This window comes from Macaca nemestrina, chromosome 11 (assembly GCF_043159975.1).
Source record: "Macaca nemestrina isolate mMacNem1 chromosome 11, mMacNem.hap1, whole genome shotgun sequence".
In the NCBI taxonomy this organism is placed as follows: Eukaryota; Metazoa; Chordata; class Mammalia; order Primates; family Cercopithecidae; genus Macaca; species Macaca nemestrina.
This window is the reverse complement of record NC_092135.1, coordinates 48,718,801-48,734,456: the sequence shown is the minus strand read 5'-3', so window position 1 is coordinate 48,734,456 and position 15,656 is coordinate 48,718,801. Positions and strand designations below refer to the sequence as shown.

The 15,656-nt window shown below is 38.0% G+C and overlaps 1 long non-coding RNA gene across 1 annotated transcript in view; it reads left to right on the top strand.

The window, feature by feature from the left end:
• Positions 1-14,781, top strand: part of LOC139356972 (uncharacterized) — a 40,119-nt gene extending 25,338 nt beyond the window's left edge. The window contains exon 3 of the long non-coding RNA XR_011609554.1: positions 14,596-14,781. This is a non-coding gene — a long non-coding RNA (uncharacterized lncRNA). The remainder of the gene's footprint in view (positions 1-14,595) is intronic.
• Positions 14,782-15,656: the final 875 nt, after the last annotated feature.

Below are 15,656 nucleotides of genomic sequence, written 5' to 3'. Positions count from 1 at the left end.
CTTGAAGTATCCCACAGACACACTAAAAATTTAAGATCTCAGGTTATTTTCCCAAAAGTGGCTATCTGGATTCTCTATCTCAGCAAATCATTTTCCAAGTGCCTGGGAATTTTCCTAGACTCTCCTCTACTCCTTTATTGCCCATATCCAATTGGTCATCCATCTGAAATTCTAATGATTCCTTCCCTTGAGTGTAGACTGTGCTCATAATGTATTATTTTCAGTCCTCATCTGTTTTGCCTAATTGTTAAGATAATCTTTTTGCTTCTAGCTGTCCTTAGTTTCATACCCATGGTCCATCCACACTGGATCAGAGGGAGTTTTCTCAAAGTCAAGAGCCATTACACCTCTTAAAGTCTTTATAAAACTCTTAAAAGCTTATAGTTGATATGCTTACATTATTGTAGCAGGCAAATTCAGTCTAACTCAGATATAAATACTTCATCAATTACTCGGCATTCACTCTCCCTCAGGCCACATGGTCACCAAACTAGGGTGGGCCATACATCCTTGTTTGCCCAGAATGATCCCAACTTATGCCCCCTGTCCCTGAGTAATTATAATAATACCTCTGAAATGTTTAGATGATAAATTATATGGTCACCCTAAGTACCATAGATTTGTTGAAAGAGGTTTTTGAGAACTATCTGGTAAGGATAGCCTGGAGATAAATAAACCAGAGTTCTGTATCTCTTATCTAAAATTCTTGGATGTGTGTCATAAATTAGAATTATTCTTATTTTAGAAAGGAAATACAATGCATTATTATGTATTACATAATATCCCCAGCAGGGTCTAAGGAAGTACTCCTTAATCAAGCATATGACTATTGCTGTAGAGAAATATATGAATGTAGGAATTTTTTTTCCCTAAGAGAGCAATATAAAGACTATTTAGTTTAGGGCAGGATTTGATGCTAAAGGATTATGAAAAACATATTTGGTTTTCAGAGCTTTTCAGATTTGGGAATACAGAAATTTTGGACCTGTACTTAGTTTTGGAGCTAGAAAGGATTCTTTGTCCTCTCTAATCTTTGATTTTCTTATTTGTAAAATAATAATAATAACTGTACTTCTAATACAGTTGTTGTGAGAATAAAATGAGATAGTTACATAACTGGGCTTAGTGAAAGGCCTGGTACAAAATGCTCAATGAATTGTTGTTATTTTTATGAACTACATTCTGTTCTTACCTAATCCAAAGGTAGGAATGCCAAATTATCTCAAGGCACACAAAGCAAGTGAAGAAAATGTGATGAGTGTGGGATTGAAGGCCTGATGTTTTCCGTCTGCCTAACCTAAATTATTTTCCCCAGAAACTGTTTTTATCTCCGCTGCATTATGAACAGAACAAAGGTTTTCTATTCACCATTGTATCTCAAGGGCCTAGTACTCTTTCTGGCACGTAATAAGTATCTCGGTAAATAAGGATTGATTGAGTGAATAAAAGCCTATGAGATCCCTACAAAATATCACATTCAAAGATACTTTGAGCATAGATATATTTGGGAAAACCCAAAACATATCAGGCCACAGCGTTTGTCATCATAATACTCAGGAAATTCTACCACACTGTTCCTTTTTTTTTTTTTTTTTTGAGACAGAGCCTCACTGTGTCCGCCTAGGCTGTAGTGCAGTGGCACGATCTTGGCTCACTGCAATCTCTGCCTCCCAGGTTCAAGTGATTCTCCTGCCTCAGCCTCCCAAGTAGCTGGGATTACAGGCACGTGCCACCACACCCGGTTAATTTTTGTATTTTTAGTAGAGATGGGATTTCACCGTGTTGGCCAGGCCAGTCTCAAACTCCTGACCTCAGGTAATCTGCCCACCTCGGCCTCCCAAAGTGCTGGGATTACAGGTGTGAGCCACCGTGCCTGGCCACACTGTTTCTTTTTGTTTTGGTCACATGAAACCTTTGCATCTATTCCTCCATTTACCTGCCCCACTCCCCGGCAGGGTATGCTAGTGCCGAAGGGCCCTGGCCGGTCCTAAAGGAATGTCCCTGCTTTTAATGCCATCATCTAAAACAGAGGAGCAAATGCTCCAGGAATTAAGCTCAACCATTACTCGCTGTAGTTTTTAGGAGCTAAAATGTCAATGATTTTTTAAAAAGTCTTATTTTCCTTAATTTCCAATAAAAACCTAAATTTTCTCAATCTGTAAAATATTTTAAAAGTAAGTTGGCAAACCAACTTTTATTCTCACTTGAAACCTTTTCCTTCAATACCTTTAAAATCATCATCATGAACTAAAAGTCATCCCTTATGTGTCCAAAGTACAATGGCGTGATTTGAAATAATATATGCCCTTTTATACTTGAACAAGTGGCTTTAAATGCAATTTGAATCTTGCCCATGAGATGTGTAAATTTTTGGATATAGTAATCTAATAGGATTTAAAACTCCCTAAGGGAAGATGTATTGTGTGTCTTCAATAGTTTACTTATAATTCTTAAAGTCAAAAATTCTGAAAACTGTAAATTTTCTCATTTGTTTTTGAAACTTGATTTGAACTTATTTTATGGCATGAATTAAATGTGAACTTCTTTTGGCCTTTATCTCATTCATATGAATGTTTACATATTAAGTGGTAGAAATATTAATATGTTTGAACACGAATGCTTCCCAGACCTACTGGGGTGTTACTTAATACAAGGTAAATGGGCAGTATTACCTCCATAAAATTAGAAAAATTCTGCATTCTGAAATACATCAGCCCCATGGGTGTCAGGCTGTGGCCCTATGTTACCATTAGGTTTATTTTGGGAAGTCTTATCAATGAGAGAATCATGTGTGCAATTTCCAGTATATATTTATAACAAGGGCTGGGTCTAAATGTGACTAAGGTTGGAGCTAGTTGCACCATTCTGGATTGTTTTCTTGAAGTTTTCTATGTATTAAGGGAATGGTGAACCGGTATTGAGCCTTGAAATCTGTTCTCAAAGTATTTTGGATGCTGCACAAACAAAAAAGTTAAGAGATAAATTCACAGATGTGTTCAACATTTATTGACTTCTGGACTGAATTAACAGAATTAAAGTTTACAACTGATTGTAATTACAGCAATGCTGTATCTTTACATATTTTTCCTTATTGTAGATAGAGTTTACTAGCCCATGTCCTCATGAGATAATCCATCCACTGCAATCCTTTTTCTTTTTTCTTTCTGGAGACGCAGTCTTGCTCTGTTGCCCAGGCTGGAGTGCAGTGGCGCGATCTCGGCTCACTGCAACCTCTGCCTCCTGAGTTCAAGCAATTCTTCGGCCTCAGCCTCCTGAGTAGCTGAGACTACAGGTGCACGCCACCATGGCTGGCTAATTTTTTTGTATTTTTAGTAGAGATGGGGTTTCGCCATGTTGGCCAGGCTGGTCTCAAACTCCTGACCTCAGGTGATCTGCCTGTCTCGGTCTCCGAAAGTGCTGAGATTACAGGCACGAGCCACTGTGCCCAGCCCAATGCTTTTTCTTATACCAAGATTATCACTGGCAAGAGAAGAAGGATTCAGACTATTTCAGACCCAACCTAGAGAACTCTTTATGGCATCATGGTTAAAGGGTGGCAAGGAAGAGAAAGGGGAAGAGAACTAATATAACTGAGCATCTACAATGGGACCTACACTTTGTCTTATCTGCTGCTAACAATATAAGCATTGAAAGGAAGACTCATTATCCTTAGTTTACATCTGAAGGAAATGGAGGTTCAAGAATATTGCATAACTTGACCCATTTCCCAGAGCCATAAGCTAGAGTGCCTGGACTAGAATCCATGTCTGTATAACTCCAGGGCCCATGCTCTTCCCAAAGCTCATGCAGCCCTCCCTAGAGAAGAAAAGCAACCCAAAGCCAGAAATAACTGAAAATATCAAAACACAGAGGTACTTCTCACTAAAACTTAATTAGCCATTTTTGTCCTTCGCTAAGGATGTAATATTCTAAAAACGGACAGAAATGAAGACTTTTTAGGACACCTGCATTGTCAACCATAAGTGTGGCTCTCAGCAATCTCAATTATATCCGACACTCCTTCCCTGCCTCTTTGAAAAGGAAGACTAATTTAAAACAAAAACTTAGGGGGGAGGAAATGTGATGTGCCAAGTCTAATGCATTTTGAAACAGAATGTGCAACACATATGCCTAGGGTTTCCTTAAGAGTTTATATTATAAAGTGTTTATATTTTAGTCATTGTTTTCTGGCACTTGTTAAATAACGATCAAGCTATAGCTGCTCTAGGAAGATGAGAGGGCCAGAAGAGAGTCAAATACCAGAAAAAGGAAAGTTAAAAGTATCATCTGTTTTATTTTTCTTGCTCTGCAATTTATGTAGAAATGTGCCTCGTGCCAAGAAAGACAAATTATAAAAACGTTGCCCCTTGATTAGCAACTCAAGGAGACAGGTCTGTGGATAGCCTTCCATCCCTTCCCCTGCCACCCATTACACAGACACATCCACTCAGACACACACTGCAACGGTTTCTCTTTAGTGCATAGGTTTTCAAAGTTAATTACATCAGAATCACCGGGAGGACTTGTTAGCGTCCAGGTTGCTGGACCTGACCCCTCATGTTTCTGATCCAGTGAGTCTGGGGTAGGACCAAACAGTTGATATTTTTAACAATTACCTAGGTGCTATAGTCTGAACGTTGGTGTCCCCGCAAAATACATATGTTGAAGCCACATCCCCAGGGTAATAGTATTAAGAGGTGGAGTCCTTAGGAGTTGATCAGGGCTCTAACCTCATAAATGGGGTTAGTGCCCTTATAAAAGAGGCCGGGGGAGCTTATTTGCTCCTTGTAGTGTGTGAGGACACAGCGAGAAGGCGCCACCTATGAATTAAAAACTGGTTCCTCACCAGACAGGAAATCTGCTGTTGACTATCTTGGACTTCCCAGCCTCCGGAACTGTTAAGAAATACATTTCTGTTGTATATAAACCACCTATGGTATTTTTGTTATAACGCTCAAACAGACTAAGTCACCAGGTTGTGCTGATGCTACTAGTCTGGGAATCGCACTTTGAGGACAACTGCTTTGGTGAATAGTGTTTAGCTTGCATTGCACTGAGCCTCAGAGCAGCAATTCTAGACAGGTAATGAGCATCTGAATCATCTGGCAGCTTGTGAATGTGCAATTGCCCCCTTCTTGATCCTTGACCCTGGCTAAACATTAGAATTATCTGGGGTGATATCATGCTCTCATCCACCGCAGAACAATGGAGTCAAAATCTTTGAAGGTGGGACTTAGGAAGGGTAATTTTTTAAAAATCTCTCCCAGTGATCTTAATACCCATGGAGGAATCATCACCATAGTAGATCAGTTCTGAAAGCACATCAGTGTCCATGGGGGTGTGTGTTGAGAAACATGTCCAAGCAGTTCTCATCCAATTTGAGAAACAGTGCTTTGGGCTGAGACCCAAACCTTCCTCAAAGGCTTATCACCAGCCCTCTATGACACCAAGGCCCATACTCTCACACACAGTCTTAGGCTTTGCACTTGCTCCTCCCTGCCTAGAAAGCTCATTTTCTCTTCTCATGCAGTGAAATCCTTCATGTCCTTTAACAATGATCTCAGGGAGCCAGATTTTTTAAAATAAGTTAATCCTAATTCTTTTTTTTTCTTTCCAACTTTTATTTCAGGTTCAAAGAGAATATGTACAGGTTTGTTACATGAGTAAATTGCATGTCATGGGGATTTGGTATACACATAATTTTGTCATCCAGGTAATCAGCATAATACCTGATAGGTAGTTTTTCAATACCCTCCTCCCACCTTCCACCCTAAAATAGGCCCCAATGCCTGTTGTTCCCTTCTTTGTGTTCATGTGTACTCAATGTTTAGCTGCCACTTATAAGTGAGAATGTGCAGTATTTGGTTTGCTATTCCTGTGTTAATTTGCTCAGGATAATGGCTTCTAGCTCCATCACATGTCGCTGCAAAGGCCATGATCTTATTCTTTCGTATGGCTGCATAGTACTCCATGGCATGCATGTGTGTGTGTGTGTGTGTGTGTGTGTGTATCTCACATTTCCTTTATCCAGTCCACTTTTCATGGGCATCTAGGTTGATTTCATGTCTTTCCTATTGTGAATAAATAGTACTGCAGTGAACATCCATGTGCATGTATCTTTATGGTAGAATGATTTACATTCCTTTGGGTATATATCTGGCTGTGCCTCTTCTGTGCATGATGAAACCCTCTGTTCTCCTTTACCTTTGCACTGATTGTACCACATAGCAGAGTTTCTTTCCACTTTTCTGTAGGTCTCTCCCACTGAGTGCTAAATTCCGAATGGAGGAGGGATCATTTCAGTTATTATTTCGCCTACCCTTACTGAATATAATTTTTCACAACGTGAGGTGCTCAAGTAAATTAAATAAATTGATAATAATTTAATCCTACAAATAGGGAAACAATCTTATTTTCTTTTTAAAATGTGAATCAAGAAATATGGCTTTCTAGGATAGGATAAGACAGCTTATTCAGATGAAAGAAATGACCTCTATTAATAAATAAAGTCAGCAATAGGACATGCAATAATCATGAGAAAATCCTCATTATTGTTTTCTTGCCTCAAATGAGGTCTGTTCAAACAATATAAAGCCATTGCAAAAAAAAAAAAAAAAAAGTTTTATACAAAAGCTACACTTGAATGCCTGCTGCTTTAAATCTTCTCATTGAAGTTTATCCTGAATTTTTAGTTTGTGTTTTCTGAGAGAGTAACCATATGTCCAAACAATTGTTGCTTTGACGGTGTGAAATTCCTTCATACATTCCAAGGAGCGATCGCAAAATACTGAAGTGGCAGGTGGGAACCTAAGCTGATGCTGTTGATCCCTTTGAAAATACTTGGAGTATCACACACCTTGGGACAAACTGCAGGCATCACCAGCCTTCAGAACCATTGCACATCACAAATTTCTACCTTATTATAACAGTGTAAAGCTGTCTTGTTTAGTAACTTGTATTATTACTCCTTATATCGCTGAGTGTGTTTGTGGTTTGTTAGAGCAAAGCACAAGTCTTTGAGCTTGGGCTAGAAGACATGGTGAGACATGTTTTGTCATTCTTCAGAGTCTGGAATGCCCTCTGTGCATAGCACAGCATCTATGTAGTTTATTATGTATTTCTCAATCTGTCATAAAAGGCAAAGCTTTACACAAATTATATAACTTACTCTATATCTGGCTAGGAAAAATAATAAATAAAAAATAATACCCTATATCTAGTATAAAAATAGTATAGCATAAAAATAATACTCTATATCTGGCTAGGAAAAAAATGAATACTAAGGAACAAGGGAAACAAATGTTTTGCTTAGTTCTGTGATTTTTAAAAAATGACATGTACTATATAAGCATATGCCTATTTCCTGCTTTAAAGGACTTGAACATTTCCATATTCCTATATACGGTTTTATTGTCATGCTATTACATACAAATTGTTGAAATAGAACCTGTTGTCAATCTACACTCCTTTGAAAGACTGTATCAAGGGCCATTATTTAATTTTCATGGGAACAGATGCTCATCTGTTTTAGAATTAGACTAAAGATTTTGGACTTGGTCTACAGTGTTCCAGATTGAATGCAAAAACTATCTTTAGACTTTGAGATAAAAAGGTTCCTATTGAGGGGGATTGATACTTTTCCTAGAAAGATGGGATCAAACATGAAATTTTCCTAGAAACCTGAAATCAAACATGGAATTTTCTCAGAAACATGGAATCAAAAAGTGGAATTTTCAGGGCAAAACCTGAAAATTACTTTGAGAGTATCTCAATCAGGAAGAGCAGGAAGTGCTTTGGTCTCAGACTCTCAGAGTTGCCACCTTCTTGACATTGCTTAACCAGGTACTGTATAAACCTGCAGCGTCTCTCTTCTATCTTGGTATCCGGTGTCCATAGTATGTGTGATTATTTGTGTTTTATTTTAAAGTATCCCTTTTGAACATAATCTGATTATGGACAGAAGAAAACAATTAAGTGAGAATTGCACTGTCTACTTAAAAATTTCATTTTGTGAGGTGAGGCCCAATATATAAATACATGACAGATTCACTTTTCTTTTTTGTGGTTAACTACTGGGTGTTCCTATTCTGTATCTTGTACCATACACCTCTTCTCTTTCTTCCAAAAAGTTAAAGCATCGCTGGAAATGTAGCTACACTTAGTTTCAAAATCTACTTAAATGGTTTGAGAATACATATCATCCTGCTCCATTTTCCAGTGGTTAAGGGAGCAGTTCATTTTAAACAGGCACTTCATTCTAGATCTACGGTTCCATGTTTCCATCTAGAAGTGGAACCGTGGATCAGCGTATGTCGGGGAAAAAAACCAACAGCCTGACTCAAGATACAGCTAGTTTTAGAGCATTCTGCTGGCTCTATTCATTTTACCCAGGCCCTTCTGTGGACAGAGTTTTGGATGACTGCGCCTTCTTGTGACATTTGGAGGGAACATTTCTTTCTTCCCTGGCATCTTCCTCCAGTCATGCTGCCTGATTTTTTTTTCTAGTCCATAGATCAATTCTGTGATTATACCATGAAAGCTGCTAGATGCTTATTCTATGTCTAACCCCATGATAAGTGATTTTACTGATGATCTCCCACTAAACATACTGTAAGATAGGTATTATTATTTCAATTTTACATTTGGAAGAAATGAGGTAGAAAGAAATGTAATGCATTTTCTATTGCTCCACAGCTACTAAGGGACGATAGTAGATTTTAAGTTCTCAAGTTTCTGATTCTGAAATCCACATAAGTTCTTAAACCACAGATTCTAAAATTTGAGCATGTATAAGAATCACCAGTTTCCGTCCATTTAAGGAGTTAAGAAGTCGATTTAGGTTAAGGACCAACCAGCAATTAACAAAAAAGAAAGAAAGAAAGAAAATATCATAGTACTCCTTTGATAGTAAAAACTAAAACTTTTTGTGTAACTGTGATTTCAGTTATATAGGTATATTCTGGGTTGCAAAGTAAAATGGTTTTTTCTTACTATGGGTCATGTTCAAAAAGTCTAAAAACCACTTATCTAGGTATTTTCTTAAAAGTATATATTTTGGTGCCCCTCTCTGTGAGGTTCTCAATCAAAATATACATTTTTAACAATCTTGGTGGTTCATATGTTAGTGTTTCTTGAATAGCACTTTGATAAAATTTGGCTTAAACTATACAATCAAAATGCAAATTGCTCTTCCACTGCTTTTACACATACCACTTTCATTTTCGCACTTCTGGCATTGAAGTCATATTGTCAGCAGGCTTTTTAGGGCAAGGATTTTCCTTCATATTATAATTTTGGTGCCGAGTTGGCACAGGCACATAGTAGTGCTTAGTTAATGGCTATTGACTATCTTCTGAGTTTTCCTTAATTGGCTAGCATTTTCTTTTCTTTTTTTAAATTTTATTTTAGGCTCGGGGGTACATATGCAGGTCTGTTATATAGAGAAACTAGTGTCATGGGAGTTTGTTGCACAGATTATTTCATCACCTAGTTTGAGAGTTGATATTTGCAATAATGATTTCTTAAAAATCAAAAGCACAATGAGATACTTAAGATCTAAAGGACAAAATAAATCTTTACTTGTGATTGACACAAGTAAGTTTTGAGAAATAACAATTATTTGAGTTTTCCTCCAAAGTTTTATTCTTTGAAGCCTCTATATGTTTTGAAGAGTTGATTAAAACCTAATGTGGAAACTCAGGTGATATTATGATTGTTAACTTGGAGAGAGCTGGATAAACTTGAATCAACAGATTTCTTAGACAACAATGAGAAATAATTCAAAGCAGAATACATAGATATACTGTAGTTATTTACATATTACATTCAGTTCATTGTTGTAAAATTAAACATTGCAATTTTTTTTAAGTTAAAGGATCCAATATGATGACAAAATGTTTTTAGGAAAATCAGATTTTAGTATGGAGAGTGTTGAATAGCCAATGTTTTAAGAAAACGGGGCATGGCAATGGATGTTAATGATGATCAATTAATTATTGTGTCTGGACAGGGGCTGAAGTGTGGGGATTGCTGATCGGTTGAGAAGTAAGGGTTGAAGTTGGGGGACAGAGAGATGAAGAAACCTCCTTGTTGTGCTGAGTGGGTGAGCCGGTTCCTTGGTAGGGGTTTTCAGGCTGGTTGGTGTCAGCTGTTCTGCTGGAATTCAGGATCTGAAAAACTCCTCAGGAATTCTTAAATACAAACGTCTTACGATTCTAGTGTCAGATATTCCGTCTACAGAAACAATGGGGAAGAGTGTAGCAAGGGGTCAGCATGCTGACTCTTGGTTTGTTGTTAACCCTCTCGTTGAGATGATGAAGTCTCCAGAAGATGATTGAGTGCAGACTTGAGAAAGCTTCCATTTAGGAAATGGAAATGAAAGCAGAGTAAGGAGAGACTCAGATGTTCTCAGAGGCGACAGGAGAGCATGGAGAGAAAGTGTTTTGGAGGGAAGGTAAATGTTGAAGAGGTGTCAATAGAGAATGGCAGAGGTGTCTGCCAGAGAATGGCAGCTGAGCAAAGACCCATGGATTAGGCAACTAAAGAGTCTTTAAGGACTTCAATTGTGTAGAGCAATAGAACTGGAGGCATGGAAGCCAGGTTGCAAGGAATTAAAATATGAGTGTTTTTGAGGCAGCAACTCAACTGCAGACCTTTTTTTTTTTTTTTTTTTTTTTTTTTGGAAAGTCTCACTCTGTTGCCCAGGCTGGAGTTCAGTGGCATGATCTGGGCTCACTTTAACCTCTGCCTCCTGGGTTCAAACAATTCTCCTGCCTCAGCCTCCTGAGTAGCTGGGACTACAGGCACGTACCACCATGCCTGGCTAATTTTTTGTGTTTTTAGTAGAGACGGGGTTTCACCGTGTTGCCCAGGCTGGTCTCGAACTCCTGAGCTCAGGTAATCTGCCTGCCTCGGCCTCCCAAAGTGCTAGAATTACAGGTGTGAGCCACCGCGCCTGGCCTCAAATGCAGACCTGTTTTTGGAGACGCTTAATGAATACGGAGGGAGAAAGACAGTATCTGTTACTATTAGCTGATGCTTACTAGGCACTCCAAATCCCACTTTTAAAATTCACCTCTCTGTTCTCTACTTGTATCCTATACCTCCAGGGAAATGAATGAAATTTGTTTATCTTAGTGTGTTGTAATTTTTTTTTTTTACTTCTGCTATCTTTATTTATGCCCATCTCCTGCATGAATCCATAAGCTTGCAAACAAGAATGCTGTATTACTTGGCTTTGTATCCTCAGGACCTAACACTGTTCTTGTGTAAACTGTGTTCCATGTATGTCTATTGAATAAAAGAATGACTGGAGACTCCTTAGAAGTCTACCCACCCAATTTGCCACAAATTGCATATCTTCAAGTCCACCCTCCTGTATGATTTTCTTCTTTGCTTGTATCTATAAACTATTTCAAAATGCAACTGGCAATTCATTTCCTCCAGAAGTCTTTTCCCAATTAACCTAATGTAAACTAAACAGTAACCTTGCATATCCTCAGTGCATAAATTAGTAGGTATGTATTTTCTTTGTATGAATTTAAATAGTGCTTAATAAAATTCTGTTCTGCAAGTATTTTTAGGTCATAATACGTATATAAATTTTCTGTCTTCAAATATAACAAGACATTGTACATGCTGAGTAAATGTTAACAGACATGAATAAACTTTAAAATACATCTGAATATACAAACATCATGGATCAATATCATAGATCTGCTACTTCTTGACCTACTGGACAGAAATTTTAATCAAAGACAATGTTTCACCAGTGTTATTCTTTTGGATCACATAAAATAGAATTTTATGAATTGATGACCTTCAAAATGTTGAAATAACGCTGTAAAGATAATGTATTTTGCAATTTATGTTAACATTCTGATTTGTCATTTGGCAAAAATGAAATGGCTAGTAGAAGTGTTCTAGTTATTTAATTGTGAAAGATATTATTTCTTCATTATGATCATTGTTTGAATTTTATACATTTGCCGAACTCATTCATATCATCTTTATAAATACCTAGCAGGTAACTGATTTGATTGTCATTGGAAATTACAAGCTGACTCAGAGGTATTCAAGGAGGAGACAGGAATTCCCATTGGAATGAGGATGCAAAACCCACACTGATATTGTTGTACATGTAAAAGGAACTAGAGAAGTAGAAAGAAACACAAAACTGATGTACTGTACAAATGAAGGTGCAGATTATCTAACAGGCTGTATTTTGTATATCTATTATGTTCAGGGTATACACTGCTATATTATATTTACCCGTCTGCTTCAGCTACTAAATGGAGAACTTTTCAAGAGCAGTGTCTGTGTCTTATTCATCTTTTTCCATAATATCTGGCATGAAGCCTGGCATAAAAAATGTCCTCAGTAAGTGTATATGAAGCCAAATTAAAAATGTATAGCCACCAGGCCTGGTATCTGTTACCCTTTATGCATCTTCACATTTATTTATGAGAATGTAGATTTATATTTATTGATATGAAAAAATGGACTTCATGCCTTGTGGAAGGGAAAAACAAGGTTTAAAACATCTAGAGAAGTTCACTTATGTACATGTATATCCATACATTCATAAGTTAAGAATGCATAGAGATGTATCTGGAAGGATAATTAATCAGATAGGATTTCGGATGATTTTAATTTGTATATCTATATTTTTTATGCATTGTCTGAGTCACGGTGAGCTCAATTTAACTTTGAAAGGATGAAGTCATCGTTCAGAATGCGGACAGAATACACATTAAAGCTAAAAGCCTCAAATCCCAGGCCTGCTGCTTACTTGCTGTGGCAGACTACTTGTCTAAATCATAATTTAATTATATATAAAAAGAGAAAACAAATAGATCTGACCTTTTAACACTCTTGGCTGTTTTGAGAAGCTACATGGCTATGATCTTGGTGCACAAACTCAGGCATGCATAACTTTTGTTTGCTCATTCTCACCTCCTAACGTTATGCTTGAGTTTTGGCATCTTATACGGTGTTAACACTTGGGGTTTGCTGCAGGGAAGGCAGGTGGTAGAGTCAATGGTTTGGGGTACACAACTGTTTTTGGTGGGGTGTCCATTCTACTGGCCTTCATAGCCTCTTCAGGATCTGAGGAATGTTTTTGCTTCAGGATAACTTTTGGGGTGCCAGGATATTTTACAAGACTGCCAATAGTCCTGTTGCCTATCCAGGCCACCATTTCTCTCTGTTCTGGATCACAGGTACAATGTTGGGCGTCTGGGCTGGAAACCTCCTCGGCAGTCTGAACCAACAGCTCTCCTTCCTCCAGTTCAGGATCCAAAAGAAAAACTTCCTTCTCTTGGGGAGGGACAGGGAAAGCTTTACGACCCCCAGTCCTCATCCCCCACCCCAACCTCCAGGGCATGTTATCTATATCATGGAATCCTTTCCAGCCTACCCTTACTAGCTGGAGGTGATTCCATGGCACAGATTATCTCTTAGGCACACTTAGAGACTCTTAGCTTCCTTCTGTTTTACATCTTATCACAAGAGTCTCCCAAGGCAAAGAGTACAGAGCCCTGTACCTGATAAAGAGTAAGGCAAAAGAAAAGAGAAATAAAGGGTGGAAAATAAAACCCAAAGGTATCTCAAAATATTTTCTGGAAAGTTATGAAAACACTGTGTTCCTGGGAGGGACACAAACTAACTAGAAGACATTTTACAAGTCTTCTCAATAGGTTTCTGAAAGGGAATTAGGTTCTAGTGCTCTAAGATATCTATTGAACATAATAAAATTATCTTTTCTCCTGCATCTAGAATGGTATTAGCCATGCACTGTCCTAGGGGGAATTGAGAAAATACTTACTAAACTAGCTCCTAAAGGAACTGCTTATCTCGCTGAACTGATTGAGAAAGGCTGCAAGCATGGTAACTGTTGTGCGTGCAACTGACACCACCGTTAAGAGAGTGTAAACATTGTAGCAAAAAATGCCTAGATGCTCCACCACAGGAAGGTGAAGACAAGGCAGGTGTTCTCTAGCAGGTATGAGGGGAAAAGGCAGGAGTCCTGGCTCCTGGAGAATGTGATAGTGCCAGTCCTGTAGGTGCCTTGGCACGGTAGAGAGTAGCAGCTTCCGACGGAGGAAAAACAGAAACAGAAAATGGAAATTCTTTTGGCACCTCTGTTTGTGCTTGTCCTACTTGTTGCTTGAATGCCTTATAAATATATGAAAATATAATGAACCCCAAATTGTGACATGCTGACCTGATGTCCTGCATCCTTTAAATAGAACTACATAGATCATGGTCAGGATTACAACGTGGAGAGGGAGTATGGTCAGACGAGTGGCCCAAATTCATTAAGTCTACCTCCAACATTTCCATAGCTCCAGATACTCAGTTTGACTATCCATAAAAAAAGATGGTACTGTTTAGCTTTTAAAGTTGTGGGGAGATTCAAATGACATAGAAGAAAGAGCCTAAGACAATATCTGGTATATAATAAGTGCTCAAAAAATCATAGGGATTATTACTTCTCTTGGTTTTAATTGCTTCATAATAAGACAGACATATGTATTCTCTTAAGAAATGAAAAAATAAGAAACTAAAATTGTTTTATCCTTTCCCCCTTTCCAGCCTTTGGAGGACTACTCAGATGATAGGAAGAAGTGGTTGAAAAAGAAAGAGAAACAAGATGAAAGGATTCATGACTTTTCTGGAAAGTATAAAAAGCTATTTTTTGCCTCGTCCTCTTTATTTAGTTGGCAATAGATCGTTTTGTTTATCTATTTTGTTGTGATAAAATGCGATGGAGTAATTGTTTTTCTTGTGTGTGCATGCTTGTATGTATTTCTATTTAATGAAGTGCTGACCCTGCTGATTCAGAGTACCTTTAAGTTTTAAAAAGATTTTATTTTCTCCTGGCTTCCTCTTGCATACACAAAGGCAGTAATAGAGTATCATTTAAATAATATGCCTTGGTTAGAACCCAACAAAGTGGCCGGGCGCGGTGGCTCAAGCCTGTAATCCCAGCACTTTGGGAGGCCGAGGCAGGCGGATCACAAGGTCAGGAGATCGAGACCACAGTGAAACCCCGTCTCTACTAAAAAAAAAAAAATACAAAAAAAAATTAGCCGGGCGCGGTGGCGGGCGCCTGTAGTCCTAGCTACTCAGGAGGCTGAGGCAGGAGAATGGCGTGAACCCAGGAGGCGGAGCTTGCAGTGAGCCGAGATCGCGCCACTGCACTCCAGCCTGGGCAACAGCGTGAGACTCCGTCTCAAAAAAAAAAAAAAAAAAAAAAAAAAAAAAAAAAAAAAAGAACCCAACAAAGTGGTTAAGAGAAACATTTTGGAGGTTGACCTAAAATACATTAACTTTGAAATACATATACATCTGGCATAAAGAATGAATTTAACCAAAGATACATATCAGTTTTACCAACAGATACCATTTTGGGAAGATAGGTATTCTGGTTTTAAAAATATTTTAGTTTGAGTTCAGTTGTTTTATACCTTACATAATACTAATCAGATGCTGGCTCAGAACTATGTGTTGGTCGAAAATTTTGGTTAGGTTCCCATGAAATATCTGAAAGGCTAAAGAACTATGTAATTATGCATACATTTAAAACTTTGAAAGAAACATCCCACGTGCTACCTGACAGTGAAATTGTCCCTGATGATAAGGAGAAAGGATAA